Below are 10,002 nucleotides of genomic sequence, written 5' to 3'. Positions count from 1 at the left end.
TTCTAACCCACGGGTCTGAGTCTCTTTCCAGACACAACAGAGAACAGTGAAGCAGCTCATGTGCTGACGCATTTAGAACCGTGGACACAATAACTTTGTTCATACTCGCAGACACAGCAATCCTCTGCTATCAAAGCCTCCTAATCAGAGTACAGGAGAGCAGCGTTGCTCCCACATGACGCCTGAACCGGGTCTGGAACTGCTTCCTATTAACAATGCAATGGTTTTTTTTTTAACGTCCATTAGTGCTGGAGTGTTTGCCACATTGCCTTGTAAGCAGTAAATGAATAAATCCCACACTGGAGCTTGGGTATGTGTTGTGTGTTGTCCCCTCAGTGTGTACAAATACAGAGCTTGCACTATTTTTTATTATTTATTTTTTTAAATCTGGTCCTACGCCGTAAACATCGTGGGTCTGTTTTACATTACTGCTTCTGCAGGCTATTGTCCATTGTTCTGTATATATAACTAATTGGAACCTGGTACATTTTTTTTTGTTGTTGTTGAATTTAACACGCCGTTCCGGCCAATTAACGCCATATTCTGAAGAAGCGTGTTTATAGAGCTAATTCTCAGTGCATGTCTGGTCTGAAGTTCCTGACGATATTGTAACGTTTTACAGAGTTTTACCTCTTCCAGGGATTTTCTAGGTCAAAAACGTTTCTTTTTTTTTTTTTTACAGATATGTGAAACTAGGCTCGGGTGAGCTGTCAGGAAGGACGTGATTGGCTAACGGAAAGTCATGCAGAACCTCCTACTTGCCGTAGTGAGCGTTTCAGGAGGAAGCAGAAACACGGTGTACTTTGGGTCTGGATGAAAATCTTAGGAATATGTCTCTGAAGTCTTAAATCAACAAGTCTACTAGGACATGGTTTATTACCTGTGTCCTTGGGCTTCCAAATTTAACAGTAAATAAGGTTTCAAAACAGAAATGAAAGAAATATACTTATTAAACCTAATAAACAGATCATGATCCATCAGCGAGACCTGGTTCTAACCCAGTAGTCATACCTTCCAGGACATATGGGATATCTCTCATTACAGAGCATCAACATACACCAGTATAACTTTCAGAATGATGAAACGCCGCTCACGTGCCTGAACATATGTACACATCTGTACATGAGTAAATACAGTGTGAGATAAACAGGTGAGAAGGAATCAGGTAACAGAGCAGGCAAGATGTGAGACTGAGGTCCAAAACAAAGTGCTCGCAAAGCTGTGAGCAAAAGCGCCACCTTGTGGTCATGTGTTCGATCAGAAGGCGAATAAATGATGGGTTTTATTCTGACGTTCACATACGATGCGAAGCCAAAAGTATTGGGACATCCGCTTTTTTTCTTTTCACAAATTGTGAAGCACTTCTTTGGATGCAGAAGTATGACGTTTTTGGATTTACTTCAACTTGAAGATCCAAACCGGGTTCCTCTGTGCACAAAGCCAGCTCCATGAAGATATACTTTCAATGGGTTAGAGTGGAAGATCTCCAGCTATAGAGCTCATGATGAATGTGAACTCTGACTGAACCCCAGGCCTCCTCACGTTCTCACTTACATCAGTACCTGACTTTACTTACACACGTTTGGCTGAATAAATCTCCACAAATCTCCAAAATTTAGTGGAACATCTAAAAAAAAACACACACAAACCCTTATTCCCAGATATAATGTGTTAATTTTTCCATTATTTTCATTTTGATTTATTTGCCTGAGTATTTTGTTTCCTGTTTAATGATTACAATAAGCTCAGGGTGTGAAGCCCATTGATCACACACACATGGGAGATGTTTATTTCAAACCCAGGGTTCATCATAAGCCTGTGAAGATCACAAGTTTCATTCTTCATCTTTTTTTTATTTAGCTGGGGTTGTAGGAGTTGAAAGGGGTTGTGGGGTTGTAGGGTAACGGGCTTTGTTTTTATAATTGAGTCAGACTAATCAGTCCTTTTCTCAAATCCTCTGAAGTATGACAGCAGCTTTTACAGAAGCTCATCAGGACTGATGAGACCAACAATCAGTAATCCTTTCACTCATCCACAGTCACTTCTCTATCATTCATCTCAGACGGTTAGATACAATATTTGATAATTATTCAATACATCTTTAATTCAATTCCTTTTTTAGTAGATTCGACACCTCTGAAGATGAATAAAGAAAAGCTCTAACATGTAACATGTGACCTTCCATCCCCTGGAGTTATACGGGTCTGAAAGGTTGTAGGGAAGAGAAGGAAAGAGAGAAAGCCACACTGAGCAGGTACAGACTCAGAGGACACAAGCTGAAGAGAGACGGACAGACACAGAAAAACATGGTTGCTACAGGAGAGAGATCATGTCTGCACCGTGATCTGAACCAGATCGTGAGAGAAACTGCACTTCCTATCAGAATGCACAAATACACACGGATATACAGAGAGTGTTTTATAAAAAAAATAAAGTCCACGTTTCAAGTTCTAACAAACGATGAGAAACTGATGTATCTGTACACGTGGACTCTGTATGTTAGCAGCACAATTTAAATCTGCCGTAGAGAAAACACTCAATCTGCCCTGATCTGATGTTTCCAACACATGTAGATTAACACATTATTTTATTTCATTTTATTAGCTGACACCCTGCGGTACCACCGGGGACCACTAGGGGTCGCGGACTCCCGGTTGACGACCCAATGTACCCTTTTCTCTCTTTTTTTGTCCTTTTTTGGTAAATATTCGATTACATTCCATTTTATTTTTATTTTTGCTATAGATCATATTTTCGTTTTCGACTTTATTTAATTGTAAATGCACCTGGCTTTTCTTTGTACACATTTTGTAATATTTGTATGCAGCCCTGTCGCACGTGCTTTGGCAGCACACGTGCACGGTTTCTGCCATGCCATAAAAGCACACTTACACTGTCATACAATAGAAACATGAGAGACACAGAGAGAGAATCCACTCTTTCCTCAACCTATCTAACAATAATATTCTACTACTAGGAGAAGATAAAGACCGCTGTATATTAGCTGCACTGTATGCCACAATATTAGGAACAGTGAGTGATCTGCAACATCCCTGTTTTTCCTTGTCATTGTTAGAATTAGCCTTTATTGTTGGTATTGTAGTATTATTAGTAGTATTTGTATATATGTATATAATGTGTGTGTTTTATTTGCATTGACTTTTCATTTGCATGTATTTTTTTCCTTTATTTTACTGCTGTTCTTTAATGCATTTTCTATTTTATTACACTTTGTTCTTCATACCATTGAAGCTCTTGAAAATGGAAAGGATTGAAAGAGGGGTGGGATGAAGGAAACAAAGAGAAAGTGTGTGTGTCTGCTGTGGTGTGTGTGTTTGTGTGTGTGTGTGTGTGTGTGTGTGTGTGTGTGTGTGTCCGTGAATGTGTATGTATGTGTGTAGGTGTGAATGTGTGTGAGTGTGAATGTGTGTGTGTGTGTGTGTGTGTGTGTGTGTGTGTGTGTGTGTGTGTGTGTGTGTGTGTTGCATGCACGAACCTGTTAGAAATGATGCAGCATAAAGTAGGCATGTGCTGGTTTGACAACCCCCCACCCCACCCCCCCCAACACACACACACACACACACACACACACACACACACACACACACACACACACACATTGATATACATGTAATTACTGGGGCGTTTTGTGTTCTTTTGTTATCAAATGAATGGAGCAAGTTTTGCATTCATCAGAGTTTGATGCAAATCTTGAAAACCCCCAAACATTTGACTCAAGTCGATGTACTATAATAATAAAATAAGTAATAATTTCCCAAAACATGTTAATCCAATTTATTATAATATTATTTTCTGCTTAATATTAACACTAGATGGCAGTATTTTCTCTCTCTCTCTCTCTCTCTCTCTCTCTCTCTCTCTCTCTCTCTCTCTCTCTCACTCTCTCTCTCTCTCTCTCTCTCTCTCTCTCTCTCTCTCTCTCTCACTCTCTCTCTCTCTCTCTCTCTCACTCTCTCTCTCTCTCTCTCTCTCTCTCTCTCTCTCTCTCTCACTCTCTCTCTCTCTCTCTCTCTCTCTCTCTCTCTCTCTAACAAAGCTGGGCTGGAAAAAAGTCTCAGGCTCATACATATCATTTGGCACAGTTAATTAACTGTTGATTTCTGTAAAGCTGCTTTGAGACAATGTCTGTTGTGAAAAAAAAGCTCTATAAAAATAAACTTGACTTGACTTGTGGCTGCTTTATTAAGGACTCGATGGGGTTTTAAACCCTGAAAAACAATAGATGAAAAGGAAACAGGTTCCACTTCAACAGCAGCCAAACACACCACACCAACACCCAAATGTCCTGTACCCGGTTGTGCAACAGTCAGAAGTACCAAAGTCCAGTCTTGTTTGTGTTTGTGGATTAGAAATTAATATTATAGTAATGCTATTAATAAAGACTGGGATATAAAGCTGTAAAGAACGTTTTAATCAGATTTATGTTTAATTCAGACGTGTTTATTATACGCAGGACTAAATATCATTCGTGAGAGATTCGTTGATTATAAACTGGAATGTTGCACAAAATCTGTTTTCTGTCTCCAAAATCCCTTCTGTTTAGCTTAAACATTTACAGTAATGTAGACGATTAATAATTACTCAGACAAACAAACAATTTCCACACAAATAATTTATTTAAATCGGCATGACGAAACCTCAACAACAATACCAGAGACCCACCATCATCTATCAGCCTCCATAAACACCACCATTACATTCATCTGAACCGCACACTGGCATTTCTATATGTTACATTAACACAATCAGCAAAGCATACTATATTGCATCCCTGCACCTTTGGATTTATTTGGGAAATATCATTTGCACTGCCTCACTTTTACATTTCCTGCAAAAAATGTACAGTCAATGTTTATCCTTGTTTATTACATCATCATCATATTATTTGGGAATTAGCACACCATGACAAATTCCTTGTTCATGCAACCCATGTTACTTGTCAAAGGTTTTTCTGATTCTGAACCCATGACACTGACCACTGCAAACCCAGAACAGCCCACAAGATCTGTGGTTTTGCCAAAATGTCCACTTGCTGCCTAATATATCCCACTGTCTATTAGGTGCCATTTTGAAGAGATAATCAGTGTTCTTCCCGTCACTGCTCATAAAGTTAAAATGTCAATGTTACGCCTGATTAGTGTATATATGTTTATATTTATTCTTAGTGTACTTGCTTACCAGCTTCTACACAATTTCCACTGTCATAGCCTTAATATTTTTTTGCTGTCCATTTATCAACTTATATATTTTACATACTGTACATATATTTGCGTATTTATCTGGTCTTATCAATTTACACAATTACTACAATTTTGCATTTCTGGTAGCACCTGCACTTAACAATGATTATGCAATACTGTGCAATAATATCTATCTATCTATCTATCTATCTATCTATCTATCTATCTATCTATCTATCTATCTATCTATCTATCTATCTATCTATCTATCTATCTATCTATCTATCTATCATTTGGTCTATACAAACGGTCACAAATCAAATTCAGGCCATGAAATTCATTCAACATTCACTTTATTATTTTACATTAACATATGTTTATTGTTTATTTTATTATTATTTGTTTGTTTATTTTGTTTTACACGTGTATTTATTTCCGTATTTCCGCGTTCTCGGCAGCTTCCGGGCGCCGGTGACGCAAAGACGCTCGCTGGGGTGCGTACGTGCGCGTTCTCGAGCGCGCGTTCTCGTCCGCCTCAGGATCAAATAGAGGACGACAAGCGGCCGAAGCGGTCAGAAGACGGAACACACTGCTACCGCGCGTTCAATCTCTCGACTCGGGCGCTTTATTTTATTCCCCTCAGATTATTTTACACTCACTCATTAGGTTTTATTCCCGTTAAAAGCCTGAGAATCGCAGAGGAGCCAGCATGCGTCTGCTGTGGGCGTTCAGTGCTCTTTTATTCAGTCTTCAGCAGGCCTTTGCGGAGACAGGTAAGCCTGGTGCCTACACTCTACATATTAGCATGTTTTGTTTCGACGATTCGGTTTTGTTCTGTGAGGAAATTTGTCCTGACATCGAAATAATTTATTCTATATGTGCAAAATGTAATATTTACCACCAAACCTGACATTTTTCTTCGATTTAGAGGCTTTTCTCGCGTTAATTAGATCACTTCATTTGGTTGGCGTGAACCAGTTAGCCTGTTAGCTTGTTAGCTTGCTAGTCGGTTTAATTCGCGACATTATAACATCGCTGTGACGTCATATCGTGAATAATTATCGTTGGTGAGTTAGTGCGCTAGTAATAGTTCACATTTTACTAAACGATTTTTTTAACTGAACAGGTTTTGATGTGTAAATTCCGCTTTTTCTGAGTGTTTTGGTTACAACCCCTTGTGTATTATACATTTCTGATTAATATTTATATAATTTGTTAGACCGGATTAAACCAGTCTTTAACCAGCACACGTATTTCTGGAAATATTTTACTTATATCTGATTAAATATATAACATCATATCGTTTTGTGTAAAAGATCTGTAAGATAAACATTTAAAAAAAAAAAAACCAAACACATGATCTTGGTTTAACAGTGGTGTAAACTAGGGTTTACCAAATTAATGATTCATGTGATGAAGGTCTAATCTTTTTTCATGTTCTAATCTATGACCTATTATTCTTTCGAACCAAGTTTTTATTCGCTAAATGTGTCCGAAAAACCAAACCTGGTGTAAACAGGGGTTCACCAGATTAAACCGACAGCGCTGTGATCAGACTAACCAGATGGACGATGTTCTTTTCAGGCAGGTTTTGGTCTGGAAAGGATTTAACATAAGCTCATTATAACTTTCCAACCCTGTGGATGGACATGGTGCAGAAATCCACACTACGAAAGATACTCCATATTGTGAGAGTTGAATCACTATGTAAAATATTACTTTTGGAAAATGATCAGTGGTTTTAAATGTTACATGTTTGTATATTGTGTTGATGGATAAATGAATGTCATCAGCACCTGTTAATCCTCCCCTAATGAGCCTCGGGTTCACGGTTAGAAATAGAACCTGGTCACGGCAGGGTGAATGTGGGGGTGGGTGTGTGCGTGAGTTTTGTCACTGAGGTAAATCTACACTCAAATCCAGACACTGCTGTTAGATGACACCATGATGGGTTTGTTTTTGGCATCAGTTGTTTTTTCCCCATCTGTCACTTCAGGAACTGTGTGGGCTTTATACTAACAGGTAAAGGTTGAGTGGACTGCACCAACACAGTCACACACGAGCGCTAATGCTGTAAAGACTCTAAATCAGAATTAAAATTTACACCCCCCATGGGACTTCTTGTGTTCGGCTCAGCACAGGCTGGGGAAACGACGTTAACGAGATCACGCAGGTATTTATCCCGAGCTGAATGGATCCAGTGTGATCCGGTGTAGGCATCATGGCTGCCATAGCAACTGCCATTTTGTTCACATGAGCAGTTCAGAGATTTGCACAAAGCAGTCGAGGAACATCCTGTACTTTTCAACCGAGCTGTAAAGCAATAAATTCCATGGTTTTAGTTTAAAAAAAAAAAAAAAAAAAACTGTAATAATGACAAATTTAGATGCTTTTATTTGGCATATGTCTCCAAAAATGAAGCTTCTGTTTTGGATTGTGGGAAAAGGCAATGTGGCAGGAGATTATTGCACAGGATCTTATTCAAATATTATTCCTACGTTTCATTAAATATTTTTTTTCTCTGTAGGGATAAATGTTCGTTCTGAAAAATAATTTGTGTATATGCGAAATCCGGTTTGTATTGTGCGTTTTATGCTGTCAGATCTCTGCATTTGTCTGTCACTCAGTTTTGCCATGCAAATTACAGAGAAACAAACAAGCCTGCAGGTAGTCACTCGCATGGAATCGCAAGTTCATACAAGATCATAACAATGATCACAAACACCAAGGAATATCAACCAGGGAGCAAAAAACCTAAATGTTCATTATTCTAAGTACTTTAATAGGTCTCCCGGGGTCGTGCTCAGCTGCCAAGAAACATCATCATTATTATTAAGTGTTAAGATTGATTTTTACCAAGCAACCCAAAATCAATCAGGTTTTTTTTTCCAGTGTGCAAGGTTTTTGTTGAACATTGATCCTAAGAAGTCAAACAAGCTTCTCATTTAAAACAGGTTTTTCCCCTCCATCATTCCACACCTATTGTAAGAACACAACCATTGTCCCCATCCCTTTAATATTTTCCATGATAATGGGATGATGCTCATTTAAAGTTCCTGGAATCCTATAAATTTTTTTTACTGAAAAGTTCACTGGTGCACCACAGACTTTGAGCTCGCAGTGTTCCCATAAATGTTGGTGAGATCAGTTAGATATGCAGTTTTAGACATTACAGAATAATGTTTTCTCTGGCCTCTATTTAGGGCGAGCCTGTTAGCGTTTATTTATTTATTTTTTATTATAATCACACAAACGCACTATTGCTGAAAGTTTGTGAACACCTGAACATAACAATGGTATAGTTTAACATCCCATTTGCTCTTATGGTACCCTCCACTCTTCTGGGAAGTTCCACTAGACTCTTTGGAGATTTGTCTCCAGGTACTTATGTATGGGAGGTGAGAAGGCCTGGGGTGCAGTGAGCATTCAAATTAATCTTCATTAGGGTTGAGGTTAGAGCTCTTTAGCAGTAGATCTTCCAGTCCTGCCCATGTAAAGCATTCAATTATGTTCTTATGTATCTTCCACCAAATCTAACCAACGTAAAGCAGATCTTCATGGCGCTCTCTTTGTGCACAGAGGCAATTTCATGCTAGAACAGGTTTGGGTCTTGTATTTTAAGTGAAGGAAAACTGAAATGCATCAATATATAAAAAAGGACTGCAGCTATCGATTTATTTTACTAATCAAGTATTCTACCAATTAGTCCACCGTACACGCAACGTGGAAACACAGAAGGGGATAAGGGGACAGGGTGCACAACCAGTGCGTGGAAAGTGGTGTACACACGTTTCTAACCTCATTTTGTGCCAGTTTATAAATGAGACCCCAGAGCGGTCAAGAACTCAGCGGCCGGTGCGTCAGTAATAATGGTCCGTGGGGAAACGGTGCTCCATGTGTAGTTAAATGGAATAAATGATAACGAACTAAAATAAATGATTTGCATCAATGCCTTTTTATATATTCATTTTAATTACTCAAGTTAATAGCCGAATACAAAGATGTTCCAAACAAGTACCACATATTGCTAAGACTCAGGTATCCCAGTAATCTTGTTGCCTGTAGTGTATGAGGAGTATAGTTGTTATTTTTTGACTGGTACACTTTAAGTGAATTCCTTCACAAAAAAAAAAAAATCTGAACATGAGCAGATACTTGCTAAAATTATATTTGAGGCTTTAGGCTTGGCTGACATTACACTGTTAGTGATGTAAAGATAACCTTTATTAAAGGCCAAACAAATGCAGCTCATTCCAGCCTAAAGGCCACACGATATTCAATCGCATACATCGGCTGCTTTTGGGTTCACCAGTTGCGTTGGGTTGATTAAAATAGTGACATTCTACCAAACATTTGTGGACTCGGTGCTCTAGTATTGAAAGGATGCACTTTATGGACTAAAGTTTGTGAAATCCTGAACATATACTTGATATCCTTTTTTTTAAAATATTCTTATAGTTAGTTAAGTCAGGTTCCGTTTTCGTGTTCATGATCATGGCCTTCTCATCATTGATGTTAGTTTGTTTACAAATCACACATGCACATGCTACCAGGTTGGACTACTCTGTATATTGTTTTGAGGAGTTCCATTGAAACTTCTCCACAGGGGTTTACATGGAACCGCCTTTGCGCACAGGCTTTGTTTATCCCCCCTCAAAAGAATCGTTGGAAGAATGTGACTTTTTATTCATTAGACGTTTAAGTATGTCGTGTTACATCAGTTGAGATCCTTCTAGGTTTCCTCTTTTACTTGTCAGTGTTTACACAGAAATGTTTTCAACTTTTTATGTTCTAGTTGTTA

At 38.5% G+C, this 10,002-nt stretch overlaps 1 long non-coding RNA gene across 1 annotated transcript; it reads left to right on the top strand.

The window, feature by feature from the left end:
- Positions 1 to 5,717: 5,717 nt before the first annotated feature.
- LOC310735376 lies at positions 5,718 to 9,860 on the top strand. Its single transcript, XR_014536271.1, has 2 exons — positions 5,718 to 8,000; positions 8,046 to 9,860. It is a non-coding gene; the product is annotated as an uncharacterized lncRNA (long non-coding RNA).
- Positions 9,861 to 10,002: the final 142 nt, after the last annotated feature.

The sequence above is a fragment of the Silurus aristotelis genome (genome assembly GCF_946808225.1).
Source record: "Silurus aristotelis genome assembly, chromosome: 13".
Lineage (NCBI taxonomy): Eukaryota > Metazoa > Chordata > Actinopteri > Siluriformes > Siluridae > Silurus > Silurus aristotelis.
The sequence above is the reverse complement of the archived record's forward strand: the minus strand, read 5'-3'. Positions and strand labels throughout refer to the sequence as shown.